General features: G+C 38.0%; 1 protein-coding gene across 1 annotated transcript in view; it reads left to right on the top strand.

The window, feature by feature from the left end:
• Nucleotides 1-17,125, top strand: part of LOC149217666 (mitochondrial thiamine diphosphate carrier 2-like) — a 209,052-nt gene that overhangs the window by 142,620 nt on the left and 49,307 nt on the right. The gene's annotated exons all lie outside the window — the stretch shown is intronic.

Genomic DNA, 17,125 nt, shown 5'->3' on the forward strand with positions numbered 1-17,125 from the left:
TTGAAGACCGTAAAGAATGTGACTATCATATGTAATAATATGTTATATGGTGGTGTGAAATTAATATATTAAGGAGTGTGGTATCATTAATATAAGGAGTGGTGATATATTAAAGGTTGTGATTTTGAATCAAAAGCACATAGTCTTTTTTTAATGATGCATTCACTAATCTACATAGTGGGAGTGGTTCTCTCTAGCAAAGAAAACTATCATGAGTGGGCCTGGAAGATAAAACACACCTTGATTTTCAATGAGTTGTGGAAAGGAGTTTGTGAAGGAGAACAACGAGGCTTATTCCTTCATTGCAATATCAGTAAATGAAGAGGTGAATGACATATTTCACCATTTTCAAATGTGTTTGAAGCCTTAAAGAAGTTGAAGAAATTATATGATGCACACTCTGAACTTGAACTTGTTCAATTGATGATTAAGTTGTTCAATTGTGAGTTGAAAAATGATGACCCTATTGCCTTAGCATAAAAAAAAGATCCATTATGCATGACATAAAATCCACCGATGTTGAAATAGATGTTCCTTTCATAGCCTATGTCAAGGCACTATATCTCACCTATTCACATTATCTTGAGTCATTGCAAGCAAGTGGCAAACTTAAGGAGATTTCCTTTGACTCCCTTGAGAAGAAGTTTTCTGAAAGAGAGAAGAATTTTGGGAAGAAGACAACTCCTCAATCTTCTGAAGAGGCTATATGCCTTGCATAAAAAGAGAAGAATCATGCACAAGATTATTCTAGAAGAAGAGGTGACTAAAGAGGAAGAGGAAGGAAGAATTTTAGAGGCAAGGGGGCAAACATTTCCAAGGAGAACAATCTGATATTCATTGCATATGATGCAATAGATATGGACATGTTGCTTCCACATATAAGCTTCCTTGGGACAGAATCGAGTAGGAAAGAAATGAAGGAAAAGGTAAAACACCTGACAAAGGGAAAGGTAAAGCACCTGAGTCCGCTCATTATGTTGTGGCACATTGCAACATTGGAGTAACTGAAGACTTATTTAATGCTTCACTTGCTTCATGGAAAGATGCTTGGTTGCTTGATTCAGGAGAAACTTTCCACATGAATTTCAGAAGATATTTCTTTGAAGAATTCACTGATAATGTTAATGGAGCAGTATACTTTGTAGACAATTCAAAACTCAAGCCATCAGGGCTTGGCACCATCAGGCTCAAATTTCCTGGACTTCCAAACTTTCTTCTACATGATGTTCTATACCTCCCGGAGTTGAGGAGAAACTTGTTGTCTTTGGTCCACATTTGTTAGCAAGGACACTCCATTCACATATTTGATGGCAAGGTTGAGGTCAGAAAAGCATCATATCACTCACTTGTCATGACTGGGATAGAAGAAGAAATAATTTTGAAGTTGCAAGGAACCTTTGCTCATGCACAAAAGAATTCATATAGTTATCACTATGATGAAGGTACATTTCCATCAAGTATTTTATGGTATGCTAGATTTAGACACTTGAATTATGACAACCTTTGTTTGTTGAAGAAAAATGGTGTTACTGGTTTGCCTACAATTCCTAGGAAACTTAAGCAATGTGATGCTTGTATCTTAGGAAAGCACAACAAACAATCTTTTCATGATTCTCATTCCAGAGCACATAGAAAGCTTGAACTCATTCATTCTGATTTATGTGGCCCAATGCATGTTCCTTCTGCAAATGGTAATAAATATATGATGACATTTATTGATGACTACACCAAAATGTGTTGGGTTTATTTATTGAAGAAAAAATCTGAAGCATTTGAAACATTTAAGAATTTTCAGGCGATGCACAATCTCATATTGGCTCTATTCGTACTAATAATGGAAAAGCATACACTTCAAATGAATTTGAAAACTATCTTTGCCAGGATGGGATCAAACATCAAACAACCGTGCCCTATAATCCCCAATAGAGCAGAGTAGTTGAAATAATGAAAAACATAATCTTAAATATGGTACATTCAATGATGTTTTTCAAGAATGTTAAGCTGATGTTTTGGGCTGATGCAATTTTATGTGTTGTGTATATAAATAATAGGTGTTCATCTCATGCTATAAAAAAAGACTCCTTATGAAATGTGGTATGGTAAAATTCTTTCAGTGAGGCATCTCAGGGTTTTTGGTCCCACCTGTTATGCCTTGATACCTAAGGAACATAGAAACAAACTTGGTGCAAGGAGTCAAAAATGTATCTTCTTGGGGTACCTAAATACCTCCAAAGCACATCGTCTCTATGATGAAGTTAATAAGAAGTTTATAATATCTAGAGATGTGATCTTTCTTGAATCTTCCAAGACTGACAATGTTGTTGAGTGGTAGCTTAACCTCTTGGATAGATTCATACATGTAAAGTATTTTCAAGAGTTTTATAATGAGATTCCACATCTTGAAGGGGAGATCCCTATACTATATCAATCTATGGAGTCTTCTTTTGAAGCACTCTCTCCCCTGCATGAAGCTCCAGCCACTTATGACAATTTGAATGATGTGATTGACAGAATTGGGAGACTAAATCTCAATTCATCCCCATCTTAGTCAACTGAGAAGCCCGAGGCATATCATAAATGTCCTCCAAAATTGCTGACAAAGACACTTGAAAGTGTTCGTCCTGATGAGGTTGGAAAGACTAGAACAAGAAGCTCAACAAGACAAAATGGAGGTGAAGTATAAAATCCTGATTCACCTATTGATATGGATGTATCTTATGATTGTGAACTGAATTTTTCTATATATTTCTAACCAACTTCTTTCAAAGAAGTTGTTTCTCATGATGAATGGAAAGAGACAATGTGGAAAGAATATGATGCTTTGATAAAGAATGGCCCCTGGAATCTAGTTGATCCTCCATTGGGAACCAAGCCAATAGGCCACAAGTGGGTCTTCAAGAAGAAGTATAAAGGAGATGGTTCACTTGAAAAGCATAAAGCCAGGTTCATGGCAAAGGGTTTTTCACAGAAGGAAGGGGTTGATTATCAGGAGAATTTTTCCCCCACAACAAAATAGGCTACCATCTAGACACTCTTTGCCTTGGTAGCTTAGAATGGTTGGAAAGTCCATCAAATGGATGTAAAAGTGGCTTTCTTGAATGGATATTTGAAAGAGAATGTTTTTATGTCCCAACCAGAAGGATTTTTTATGAAGGGTTAGGAACATAAAGTATGCAAGCTTGTAAAATTATTGTATGTCCTCAAGCAAGCACCACGAGCCTTGTACGAGAAATTAATTGAGCATCTTTTGAAACTCAATTTCAAACATTATGATCTTGATGATGCAACTTTGTTTGTCAAGAAAGCAAGAAAAACAATTGTATATCTTGCGGTGTATGTAGATGATATTTTGATGATAGTGAACAATGAGAACTACATTGAATCCATAAAGAAGGAACTGAGGAAAGGTTTTGAAATGACAGATTCGGGCTATGTTCACTACTATATTTGTATTGAAGTAACCCAACATCTAAAGTTTATATTCCTCTATCAGAATAAGTACATTGGAGATCTGTTGATCAGGTTTGGCATGAATGAGTGAAATCCTTTGACTACTCCAATGTAACAAAACTTAAAGCTCACTTCCACTGAAGGAGAACAATTTGAGTATGCGACAAAGTACAGAAAACTCATATGAAGTCTCAACAACTTGACTGCTACCAATCCAAACATTTAATGTGTTGTTGGAATCCTCTCTAGGTTTAAGCAAAAGCCTTGTGAGGGTCATTGGTTTGCTACAAAAAGATATCTAAAGTACTTGAAGGGAACTTAAGACTTTGGTCTCAAATATACACAGTGGATACCTTCAGCTTTATTGGATACTCTGATTCATATTTCGATGGAGATAAAGAAATTGGTGTATCCACTTCAGGTAATGTTATGATTCTTGGATCAAGAGTTGTCTCTTGGAGGTTACACAAACAATCAGTTCTAGCAGATTCCACAACTAATGAAGAATATGTGGCAACAGCTCAAGAAACAAAGGAAATTGTGTGGCTCAGGAAAATTATGGAATATTTGCAGGATAAACAAGTACATTCAACTCCTCTTTTGATTGAAAACACTTCTAGAATAAAGTTGGCCAATAACCCAAAGTTCCATGTTCGAACAAAGCATGTTAATACAAAATACCTTCTAATTCGACATCATGTTGAGGCCAAAACAATCCACCAATGACATTGTTCCACAAATGAGTAGATTGCAGACATATTCACCAAAGTGCTTGGAAGGGAAAAGTTTGAAAGATTCAAAATGATGCTTGGGCTCACCAACATCCCTTCATATTAAGGGGTGGAATGTTGACACCTAATATTTGGGATTAGGAATCCTATGTAAATGTTGTAAATAACAAAATAAAATAATGAAGACGAAGAGACATTGGGAGATGAAACTAAATAGTCTCCCTCTCTTTGTATATAGTCATTATCTATCTTAAAGAAAACACAATAAATTCATTCAGATTTACTCTTGGCCTGGAAATTCTTCTTTGGATGAAGATTTGGATGCAACTTCCAACATTTTTTGATCTAATGCCCACTTATATTACAATGAGTACAAAAGTTTTTGTGAGAATTTCTTGGCAAAAATGTCTTTGAACTTGGAAGAGGATATTCCTTCCTAGTCTCACTTCTAATCGACATATTCACTTTCTCGACCATTTCTTTCCTTTTTTAGCACTTGGCTACACAATGGTTAGGTGCATGACAAAAAGTACAAGGAAACAAATTCCACAACATTTTATTCAAATCATCATGTTGCTTATAGTCATAGAAGGCTTTTGAATAATCATGACATTTATACCTTTTATGATTGTCCTTTGGATTATGAGTCTGGCAAGGAGAACTTGATTGACGAGGAGAACTTGAATTAGTTCTTCCTTTGAAGCACTCATCTCTCTTTGGATATGTTTTTCCATCAATGTCATCATCATGATATGATACTCCTTCAACTTGCAAGAGTTCTTTCTTCACAAATTTCACACTTGAAGAATTCCTTGAATTTGAAATTTTGGAGCATTCTCCAACTTCTTCTTGAACATATCCCAATCCTTCATGCTGAGGTTGTAGTCTCACCTCAATAGGATTAATGATTCTGTGACTATGGATTCCAAGCCTCATACCATTGTATCCCATTTTGGTCAACAATTTCATACCAATACCCTTGGTATGTTTCTCAAATGATGCAAAAGAAGCATTATCATTGTTGAGAGAATGGTTTGAACATGAAGTATATTTTACCTCCTTTTCTTCTTGCGACTCTTGGTCCTCTTCCTGAAGCTTAGCCATCTCCTCCTTCTCTTTTGTAGATGAAGTGGTAGATGAATATTCAAGAAAACCACTCTTGTGATTTAACATATAAGAATATTTCTTAAATTGACAAAGGGTATAAGCATCAGTCATCCCATGACCACAAACTTGTCGAGTCTTGGGGGAATCTTCGGTAGCTGAACATTTCCCAGTTTTCTTTTCAATGACATTCTGTAACATCAGGCACAATTTCTTCTCCACATCCTCTACTACCTCGAGCAATCTTACTAGTTCCATGTTCTCCACTTGGAGAGAGGAATTCATCTCCTCTAGTTCTAGGATTCCTGCATGCCGCAAACTTTCACCCATGCTTACAATCTGGTTAGAACCTGCTCTGATACTAGTGACATGAAAACCAATCATCCTTTGACACTTTACAAGTTTTTAAAAATTTGGGTCTTCAAATGGTCACTTAGTTCGTAACTTGGTCAACTGTGAATATTTAATTTTAATTGAACTTAAAGATGAAACAAAATCATATGAAATCCAACATGGTAAAAATGAAGAAGAGAACAACCAAGTGATAACGAAGTTCACCCCTCCTAGGCTACATCTTCGGGCCTTGCTCCAATGGCTAGGTCACTTTATTGATCTCAACAACAAAAAGAGTACATTACAAATCTTTGGTTCATAGAGTAAACCTCCTTCTGGAGAGGCACTTGTTTCTCCTTCAAAAAAACATTATCCTTCAGAGAACTCTCGCTCACAAGTTGACTACCTTTTTCAAAGAAATGATGGTGTCAAAAGAAAAGGACTCTCTCACTAAATGTAGCAACAGGTCCTCGTAGTCATTTTGAGATAAAAATGCAAGCACAAATTCAACTGATTCATAATTAAGTGTCAAAATGGTATTTTCCCAGAATCATACTGAGAATAGACTGAAAAGTTGGCTACTCTAATGAAGAAACAAATTCTGCAAATGCATCTAGGAGGCTTGAAAACCCCTTTCTAGGCTCTTTTTGTCCCAAAAAGGTCTCCATATGGCCTAAAAAAAGCCAAAAACATTCTTTGTCTACACCACAAAAGGACTTGGCTCTGTAAATTGTTTAACATGCAATGATTAAATCACAAAAACAATGCTACCATTGTGTCCAGAACACCCAAAAAGTCCTGTGTAAGCTCTTCTTGGGCTCAAAAAGACTAAAAAATGACCAAGTTAGGCCTCCTGGTTCATTTCTCTACTATTTGGCCTGCAAAATGACAAAACTCGCTAACCAGGCAAAGAACTTGTCCTTTGACAGGTCTGTTGGGCGACAATTTCACTTGGGATCGGTGCAATTCCTGCCATGATTGGTGCATTTTGTTTCTAGTTTAAAATGCCTGCTCGTGCTCAAAGTTTAATGCCTAGGTCACGGTCATGTGGCACATGCATGTGAGTGGGGAGTGCGGGCCAAGGGACACATGCCCCACCACCTAACACCTAGTCATGAGGTTAATTATGGGACCATGGGCTAGGTGCCATGCATTGGCCCCTCTACTTTTTCCATAGGCATATGGTATCCATGTGGCTCGGGGTTGGGCCACGTGCCCACCCCGGCTTCCAAGCCCTTCTCCTATGGTCATGGGGTTTGAATGTGATCAATACTAGGGCTTACCACCTGACCCCCACTTAGCTTTCCGCTTGCCAAACTCACATGGGGTGCCATACAATCGGGGCCAGGGTTGGTCGGGTGAGCCCACTGAGCCGACCCCTCCCCCCAAACCTCTGACCATAGCACATTAAATACAACCATTCGACATACATATAACAAGCAATAACATGGCACATTGGTGGATTGGTTGGTTAGTTCGCCAGAGGTCTCAGGGTCAAATTCTCACTAGGTTGGTTGACTGACCTAAAAAAGATTTGACACAAATCCCTAGGGCCACATGGTACCCTCCCTTTGGGCCACGTGGTGCCTCATGATTGGTATGACCAAAACTCAACCACAAATATAAATCTACCAACATAGCCTGTACAACTTGCCACGTGTCAGCACGTGATTGGTCCACCTATCCACCCTACATGCACAATCACCTATTGACGTCAGCGCCATGTCACCTGTACAGTATGCCTTGTTAGCAACCTAGTCAACCCTACAAGTTGACTTTTTAGTTGTTTTCCAAAAACTTCATAACGTGATAACTTTCAATTACAATGTTGGATTGAAGAGATTCAAGCATCATTGGAATCATAACAATGAAATCTATGATTTGGCACTAGTTTCTGGTGATTCTGAGCACTTTGATTTTTGAGCATATTTTGATCCCCTAGATCACCTAGATTACTTGGTCGAATTAAACACATAAATACTAAGTATCATTTGATTAGATACCATGTAGAGGCAAAAACAATTAATTTAAAACATCATTCCACAGTTGAGAAAATTGCAAACATCTTCACCAAACCACTTGGAAGAGAAAATTTTAAGAAGTTAAGAATGATGCTAGGGCTCACAAACACGTATTCATATGAAGGGGGGGAATGTTAGACACCTTAATTGTCTAGGATTATGGTAAATAGTAACTAGGTATGTAACCGTTAGTTCGTTGGGAAAACTAACAACCCATGTAATTGGAGAACTATTTCTATTTGCAATAAATTTGCATGTCTCTTTAATGAATGACATTAGAGCTTTTTGTATGATCCTCAATCTAACATTAACTTGAATAACAATGGGTTGGATGGACTTGGGTTTGTAAGTAGCACCAAGCACTAGTACTTAAGTCCCGTGAGGATCAAGGTAGAGGCAAGATGAGGAGGCAAAAGGGGCTACTAATGATGGGGATTCTTGTTACCCACCAAAAAGTGGGTAAACCCTAGCAGAAAGTTTTTCTCCTCTTAAAACAGCCATCCAACCGATAGCCCTATGATGATCAACACATAACATTATGGTAGTATTATCATATTATTTCTCTGGTTAGATCTCTCTCACATTTGGCATTTCTTCTTGAATGAAGGTGGGTAATCTATCGACAAGTATATTAACCATTCTTGCAATCATATGCTTTCATTTAAAATTTTAATATTATGGGCATACTAATATGGATCACGGGAAAACTAGATGATTGACTAATTTGTATTCTTTTTCCCACACTTCAGGGCAAGCTTACGCACATCTATGGATGTGATTTTCCACTTGTTTCTATGTGGAAGGCCAAAAAAAGTACCTCTGCAGGTGCAATATAGTTTTATGCACACTAAAAAGACCTCCATAGGATCTAGGAGGTTAGTATTTGACACTAGTCAAGTGAGAACTCCTTTAAGGCCTAAGGGTTTAGGACAATAACTACTTGGGAAGCACTGATTGACGTTGTGTGTCCAAGATAATCCATACTTATCACTCTCCATCTCTCCCTATTATCCATCTCCATGCTTCAGATTGATAGTCATTAGTCATTGGGATTGGCACCCTTCATCCACATTATTGAGTCAAGGCCTAGAAACTTGGCCTCGAAGGTTAATGCAACTATAAGAAAGTTAAAAACATATAAAGCCACAATGAAATAAAATGTAAAATGAGAAAGATGGTTGATATATTATTTACTATGTGGGAAAAATCCTAGCATGAGCTCTAACCCCCTCATTAGCCATCACCTAGTTCGTCAATAATTTAATGCTTCATCTAAAGAAAGGAACTCTTGAAAGTCCCAACCCTGATAAGTGAGAAAATCACTACATCTTAAAGCAGTATTGAGATACAAAAGTAATATTGGGATTCTAAGCTATGCACCAAATAAAAGACAAATCATTAAAAGTAAAAGGTGTACGAGAGGGGTGGAAAAAGCAGGCCGAGGAAAGGGGTAAACCATGCCTCTGCATTTTATCCCTCCTTACATCAATACACTAATGATGTTGGACCCCCATCAATTGGTCACATGGTTGTGGAACTTGCCTTAAATTCTTTCCCACTCCTTAACCATCATTATCATACACACCTATGGATTGATGGGCTGACCGTGACATTTCAGTCCGTTTGGGGGCTAGAAACACCTAATAGGGTTGTTGACCTAATCATCCCTACTATAAGTGAGGCAACTTGTTTACAAGTCCTAATTTAGTTAGATATTTGAAGGTGGATTTTGTGTGAAGTATTATTGTGCCCTTAACATTAGATATGATTCACAACTATGATGCTTTAATTGTTATTGTCCTTAATGATTGTTATGTTGGAAACTAAGATAATACTGAGAGGTGAAGTGAATCAGTGTTATGGCCAATATTAACAATTATTGCCAATTTAGAATTCCAATTCATTTAGTAATCAATCATGTAAGCAACATCATAAGTAAACACATGAACGACACAGTAACATCATATACAAATGTAACACATAGACAAACCAAATGTACGTGGAAACCCATAAAGGGAGAAAACCAAAAATCTTGTTTTGTTATGATGTAAATCTTAAGCAACCACTTCTGATTACATCAAGTTTTGTGAGAAACCACTCATAGGAGGTACCAACCCCCATTTTTGTTTTGTTGGCACCAACTAGTAGGAAGCACCAACTCCCTTAGTTGTTTTACTAGCACCAACTTGCATGAAGCACCAACTCCCTAATTTGCAAGCCACTACATGCAAGAGGCACTAACCCCCAAGTTGTTTCTCAGGCACCCACCTAAAGGAAGAACCAACTCTGTAATTTGCAGGCACCAACCAATTGAACGATGCAGAACTCTATTTCATTAATTTTCAAACTAAGATCCATAGGTGCATTATTCATATTAAACTTGCTACTCTTTGTGTGCTTCAACTCTCACTCAACTTGATATCATACAATACAACTCAATGTCCCCACTCTTTAGGATTGTTTAGCCCTCGCAGACTCTTATAACAACTTAAGATATATAACAATAGCCAATTATCCATCTTACTCAGCCTCCACCATGCTCAACCCCATTCAAACACTCGACCCTCTTAGCTCTTGGCCTTCCTCTACACTTCAACAACTTATTTTCTTTCTACTTAGAGTTCACTCATTACACACTCATGGCACAACAACTTACACTTCAATTTAGTCTAACTAAATTCCTTTAACACCTCAAACAATTAAACAGATAATTCCTAAAATTATACTAGACTTTGAAATTTACTCAGACATTCAATTTAACCAGAATTTAACTTGAAATTTACTCATACATTCAATTTAACTAGAATTTAACAATAAAATGTAGAGACATTCAATTTAATCATATTTTAACAATAAAATGTAGAAAAATACCTGGAAACCCATTTGAAAACATTTCTAGTCTGTTGTTGTGCCTGCAACCAAACCAACCATTTCCTCCCAACCTATCTATGATCAACCTAGCTGGTTCCTAGACCTAGAAAACTTCAACATTGAAGTCTTCCAACCCCCATGCCCTAAACTCCAATAAAAATTTACTCGATTTTCCAAATTTATTTGTTAAGACTCAAGCCCCAGGCTCATCCCACTGATTTGTTCTGCTCATTCCCTTACGCAGCCTGTTCCTTTCCTCCAGATTTCCCCGCAATTTTCTCCCCCCCTTTTACCTCCTTTGCTTCTCCTTATATCTCCAAAACCCACCCTTTCAACATCAATATTTTTGTTATTATTAAATTATCCTTTTCTTGCATTGTTGGTCATGAATGGCTTTAATGATATTTTCTTTTGAGGCGGTCCCCAATAATATTTATACTATAATATTAAGCACCATATCCAATTTAATTAAATTGAGTCGGTTCACCAACTCTTTTAAATATATGTTGATTGCAAATTTATTAGACATATCTTTATATCCTATTTCTAAATATCAAAATTTAGGACATGATATGGATATCTACAATTAACAAATGACTAAGTTAAGTACCATATAAAACAATTTTATTTATTTATTTTAAACTAACACCGGAGTATTATTAAATAAAATATTTGGATCACAATTTCAACAGAGGAAGGATAATTGTCATGCTACCAAAATATCTTTTATTGATATTTAATAGATTTATTTAATTAGAGCAATAAATGTGTTTATTTAATAGTTTTATTTAATTAGTAATTATATTAACTCATTCATCTATAATTAAATCGTCATTAATTTAGTTTATAATCTTTTATATCTACTATATCAAAAAACGTATTAATTATATAGTATAATGGTGGTATACATATTAAGTACCGCGCTCGACATATTCATCATACTCTAGTGAGTTAGGTATTGACTTCACAAATCATTTCATTACCCTATACTTAAACATTTTCAATAACAACTAGTACGTATACTAGTGCATTGCATGCATATGTAGCTATCATATGCATGCCTCGTATGCATCCTAATATTCCATTTGTACATAATTCGAGATGGGTCATTAAAATTCCCCCACTAATCACTCATTACAATAGAATTTTTTTCAAATTAGTTATTCACACATGGCTTGAAACAATAATTGCATTAATTCACACACAACTCAAGGAAGAACTTCCGTACATCTCACAAAGCCTGAAATTAACTTCATTTACTCACACACAAATTGAAGAGAGACTTCATTAATTGTTTCATAGCTCTGGGAGGAGCTTATATTAATGAACATAATCTACTCCTATAATTCTAACTTTGATTTCTTAGCATTAAATTTGGTGGACTATTTTAGTTGAACCTAGTCATCATAGCCAGAATCTCTGTTTTTCCTTCAACTTCCACTAATTGTATTTTGGCATTCAGAATGCCAAATTTGAAATGTGTCATGCCCTTAAACTTTAGTTCTTGGTGCATATGACTTGATACTCGGGATCAACCGCCTACGCACAGAGGGTGCTTGGCTCCATCGTAGTTTAATACCTTCCCTCCCTTAACCTTCAACACCTAGGCTTTATGTGCTTGAAGTCTAGAACTGTGCCTAACCACCAAAGGTTCTTATGCAAATAGCCTGGAGGCCCAAATAGCTTTATATTGCCAAACCTTTAAAAAAAATCCCCTAGCATGAATCCCGAGGATATGTTAGGTCATCATCCATGTCACCCATTAATGTTATCATTGCCACATGGTAGTCTCTAAGTGGTGCCATGTGTCAGCCAAAAGGGCCATTTCCACCTACCACGTGTCATGCTACCAAGGTGCCATGTCATTTTTCCATCCACGTCAATACCACCAATATGACCCATGTCACTTTATTTCTAGGCCACGTCTTTATGTTGAGTTACCACCAACTGTTAGCCACTTGTCACAAGTATGGAGGAATTCATGGGGATGATGTTTTGAAATGTTTTCCTGCATTTATCCAAAAGTGCTAGGGGCTTAGATTTTATGTTATTTTCCACGTCGATGAGGTTTTTGTCTAGTGGACTTTGTCTTGCAGTGACATCCACCAACTTATCATAACCCCACTCCATCCTAACTCTTGGGGCATGTTGTGAAACATGTACTACTATTGACAGAGGATTTTCTATTTTGCAGAGTCTTTCTATCGTAGCACCATGCCATTGTGCCCACCTTTTGCAAATCACTTCAACCTCATCTTTGTAGTGTTCCATGAAGTTCTCTATTCGGTAATGGAAATATCTCTGTCTCCCTAAGTCTGTCAACTGTGGATATTTCTAAATATGCACCTTTGCGAACCCTTTTATTGACCTACTACATTGCAATGACATGTCGCGCCAGCCATCATACTCATCATCACACTGCCACATGTCACCATGTGAGTGGTTCCATATGTCACCTAGAAAAGGACCACTTGGGCACCCCTAAGTGCCAAATTTATATGCCATGTGCCCTGGGCACATTATGCCACATCATCATCTTGCTAAGTTTCCCTGAAAATTGGCTACCACATCTTTCAAGTCCACCAATATAATTCAACCATCAGTCACTTGCCACATCACTACTTGTATGTAGGAAATATCCAGGGTCTGGTGTTTTTCAGCGAATTCCTTCATTAATTTAAAATGGCTAGGACTTTGAATTTACATCATTTACCAGTGATGGAAAGGTTTTTTGTCCCACTCCCTATTAGTTGCACCATCGACTTCACAAGTCCTTGACTTAACCTAGCATGACACAACATCCATTGATTGACAAAAAATTTTACATTTCACATCTTTATTAGCCATCCGCTCCTTCTGTTAGGTCCGCTTGTTCATAGTTTCAGCACACCTTCCAACTTGCTTAACTTTTGATTAATTTCTCCTTCACTTTATGAACAGTTCATATTAATTGCTCTATCCTATGTATGCTTGACCGTTAATAGAGGGGGGTCTACAATTTTTCGCTTTCCTATGTACCTTCCTCAATGCACGCCATGACTTAATCTCATTCGCTTTTGATCCAATAGTCCACATAAATTGTGGGGACCCCTTGTGAGTTCGATAGTTAATAGGGGATGAGGTTCGTAATTTGGAATTTTGTGAAACCAAGAGGCTTGGAACCCTCCCTTACTTCAAACCACCATAACCCCTTATGCCCTGGGAGTTTTACCAAGAGTCATATACCATTGGAAAGGTCTTTGAGAGGACTACCAACTATACATTTTACAAGAGCACTTGAGTTGATCTATTGTAGACAAAATTCCTTCAAATATATGATGTTGGGCATGGAATCCCCCTAAGGCATGTTTTAGGGCTTAAAGCCCAAGTTTTGACTAAATCCATTGTAAGGACTCCGTGAATTATGGGCGCGGAGTGCGAAGTCATAATAGAGTCATAGGGTTGTCAACCCTTGTTTTTGTAATGTAATGTCAGTTTGAAAGATTGATCCGAATTGAATCCATGAAAATTATCAAAGTGTTATGACTGTATCAAATCAGGACAGACTTCAAAAACTTGTGGACAATGAGCTATCAAGAAGGACCTCTGGACAGCAAGGAACGACGCGAATCTCGATCAAAGCGCGCTTACTGAGGCCCATGGAGACCGCACAGGGCGCAAAATAGCAGTTAGGAAGTCTGGATCAGAAAATGGAGGTTGTAATCGTGCATCGCTAGGCAAAACCCCTCAAAATGAAAAGGCCCCGAGCACTCAGTCACAAGGAAAGTCGAAAACCGTGGGAAAAGTGCTAAAGCGAAAGGCGGGTCCCGTGCTCCAAAACCGGTGGAATATCGGAGGCGTTTTGGGAGGTAAGCAGAATTGTCAGGAGACCTAGTGATGCCATACAACGAATGATGTGTGTCCGGTGGATGAGAGAGAAAACCGCCTCTCATCGCGGGCTAACATCTGAGCAATTCAACCGCACGATATGAGCGATAACTGTAGTATCTGGAGGCCCCAGATCTAACGGCAGATATTGCGCCCGATGGGAAACCGGATCTGGAGGGAGAATTAAGTGACAGCATATAAAAGTCTGAAGTTCGATTTGACCGCTAAGTTGGCGGATGAATCATTACACAGAGTAACCAAAATACCAAACCATTTGAGGAAGAGCTGGTGCAGTTCATGAGAGGACAAGTGGCCACTTCCCTATGAGACGTTACATAGTGGCGTTGACGCAGAGGCAGGGAACTCCAAGCGAACAATAGTAGGTGATCTGAAGGGGTGAAAGAGGAAATGAACAGTCATGAGATGTATTGGTTTTAAGCCATGAACAGATAGAGAACAAAGATAGGCAAGACAGAAGAGGAGAGGGAAGCACTATCAGAAAGAAGAGAACAGTGAAGAAGGAGACAGAAGAGATAGAAGCAGATGCAGAGAGCCGAGCTGACCTGCAGAGCTGAGGCAGCATCGAGCAGACAGAAGGCTTGAGAGGTTCAAGCAATCCCTGTGAGGATATCTGTCAGGAACTGAGTACCAAATTGGACTCATCCCATCAAGACCAGTTGAGGTCGAGACTTGGTAAGGGAGAGTCTGTGCACTCTAGTGGCTTGGGGGATCCAAGAACCACCCTACTAAGCATCATCTATTTCAGGAGACTCAATTTGAGCTCCTCGTTGTAAAGACTCTACTTTAAGACACAATAAAAGAAGGCCACCACTGAAAGCTGGACCAGAGACGTAGCCCAGGAGGATTGGGTGAACTCCTTATTAATTTGTTGTGTTCTTGTATTTGCTTACTATGTTTCTCTTACTGTTTTCCATTTTCCAGTGTCTATGTATTTTGCAATCTTATTGATCCATTGCCTAAGATAACATAGACACACACCAACACATGAGTCTGTAATACCTTCATTCATTAATTAATTAACTGAGGTCACTCACAAGTGATTTTCAGATCAAGTGGTATCAGAGCTCTAGGCTGTTAAGGTTAGACAAGCTTGTGTTGGGTTTAGCTATTGAATGCTAATTAGATCAAAGCTCAAATTAGGAGAAGGAGAGTTGGTCGAAACTAATCCTGAAATTGGGAGAGTCTATCCTAGGAAGACAATGTCAGAGGAAGGTTCTATGGGGTCAGGCCCTCAATTCATAGATAGTTTCCTGGCCATAAAGTACATGGTAGAGGAAATGTATAAGGACTTTAGTAAACACAAGGATGAAGATTCATCAGGCTTCAAACAAGATAAAGGAGAAGAAGAGTCTTTCCTTCATGACCACTCAAAAGGCAAAGGGAAAGAAGAAAGCTTTCTCACACCTCCTAATAGCCCTGAACATAAAAAGAAGGCATCTTTGATTAAACTAGATGTTAAATTTGATTTACCTATATATGATGGAGAGTTGAATGCAGAAAAGCTGGACAATTGGATTAGACAAATTGATGTTTATTGCAGAGTGCAAAGTATTGATTCAAACAAGAGCAAGATTTAGCTGGAAAGCCTGTGCCTTGGAGGCACTGCCTTGGTTTGGTGGGAAGGCAGGACCCAAGCTGACATGAAAAGACATGGTAAGACCATTTCTGTCTGGAGTGAATTTGTTTCTGCAATAAAAAAGCAGTTCTATCCATTGGCCTACATGCAGCAAGCCATGATGAGCTGGCAAACTCTTTGACAGTTGAAAGGGAAAAGTGTACAAGGATACACCCAAGAATTTAGGAAGAGAGCATTGATTCTATGAATCTCATTAGACTCACCTGAGACTCTATCGAAGTACATTTGTGGTCTACACAACTACATGAGGCACACTATCCTCATGTTTAATCCCACTAGTATAGATGAGGTATCTGTACAAGCTACTCATCTAGAAGCTAGAGGAAAGAATGGAAGTCCAGAAGTTGGGGGATCATCCCAACCCACTGCAAGCAAGAATAAGGAGAAAAGAAAGCAGAAATGGAAAGCAAGGAAGGCTAACACTACACAAAAGAGCAAGTCTTCATGCACTCACTATAAGAAGGATGGGCATGATGATGAGCACTGTTGGATTCTACATCCGGAGCTGAGACCTAAGAAGTTCAAGGGTAAGAATAAGAAGACTGCTGCAACTATTCAGAAAGATTTGGGGTCAGACTCAGGGGATGAAACAACTATTGCAGCGACAGGTATAAAAGGTAAGAATTCTGAAGCATCTACTAGTAATTCTGCACAATCTACTATCAATGAAGAAAATGAGAGAAAAAGACATGAGCTTTTCCACATTCGAGTTATTTCCAAACATCAAAAGATTGATACCTTGTTTGATAGTGGCTCACAAGTAAATTTAATTTCTAAAGCAATTGTAAAGAAGTTGGGATTAGTGACTACACCTCACAAGAAACCATACCCAATAGGATGGTTAAATGATAAAGCACAACTACAAGTGACTAGACAATGCAAACTCAAGTTTTCTTTTGGGTCATCATTTGTAGATGAGGTTGAGTTAGACATAATTCCTTTGGATATATGTGGAATTGTTTTAGGAAGTCCTTACTTGTATGACAGAAAAGCTATCTTCTGTAGAGCTAAGAAAAGGTATCTACTTGTTAAAGATGGAATCAAATACTTTGTAAGAGCTCATAAGCTCAAGAATAATTATACTCTCATAA

This window comes from Pinus tabuliformis, chromosome 1_1 (assembly GCF_031772625.1).
Source record: "Pinus tabuliformis cultivar Carrire ecotype Pingquan chromosome 1_1, CPIR1, whole genome shotgun sequence".
NCBI lineage: Eukaryota > Viridiplantae > Streptophyta > Pinopsida > Pinales > Pinaceae > Pinus > Pinus tabuliformis.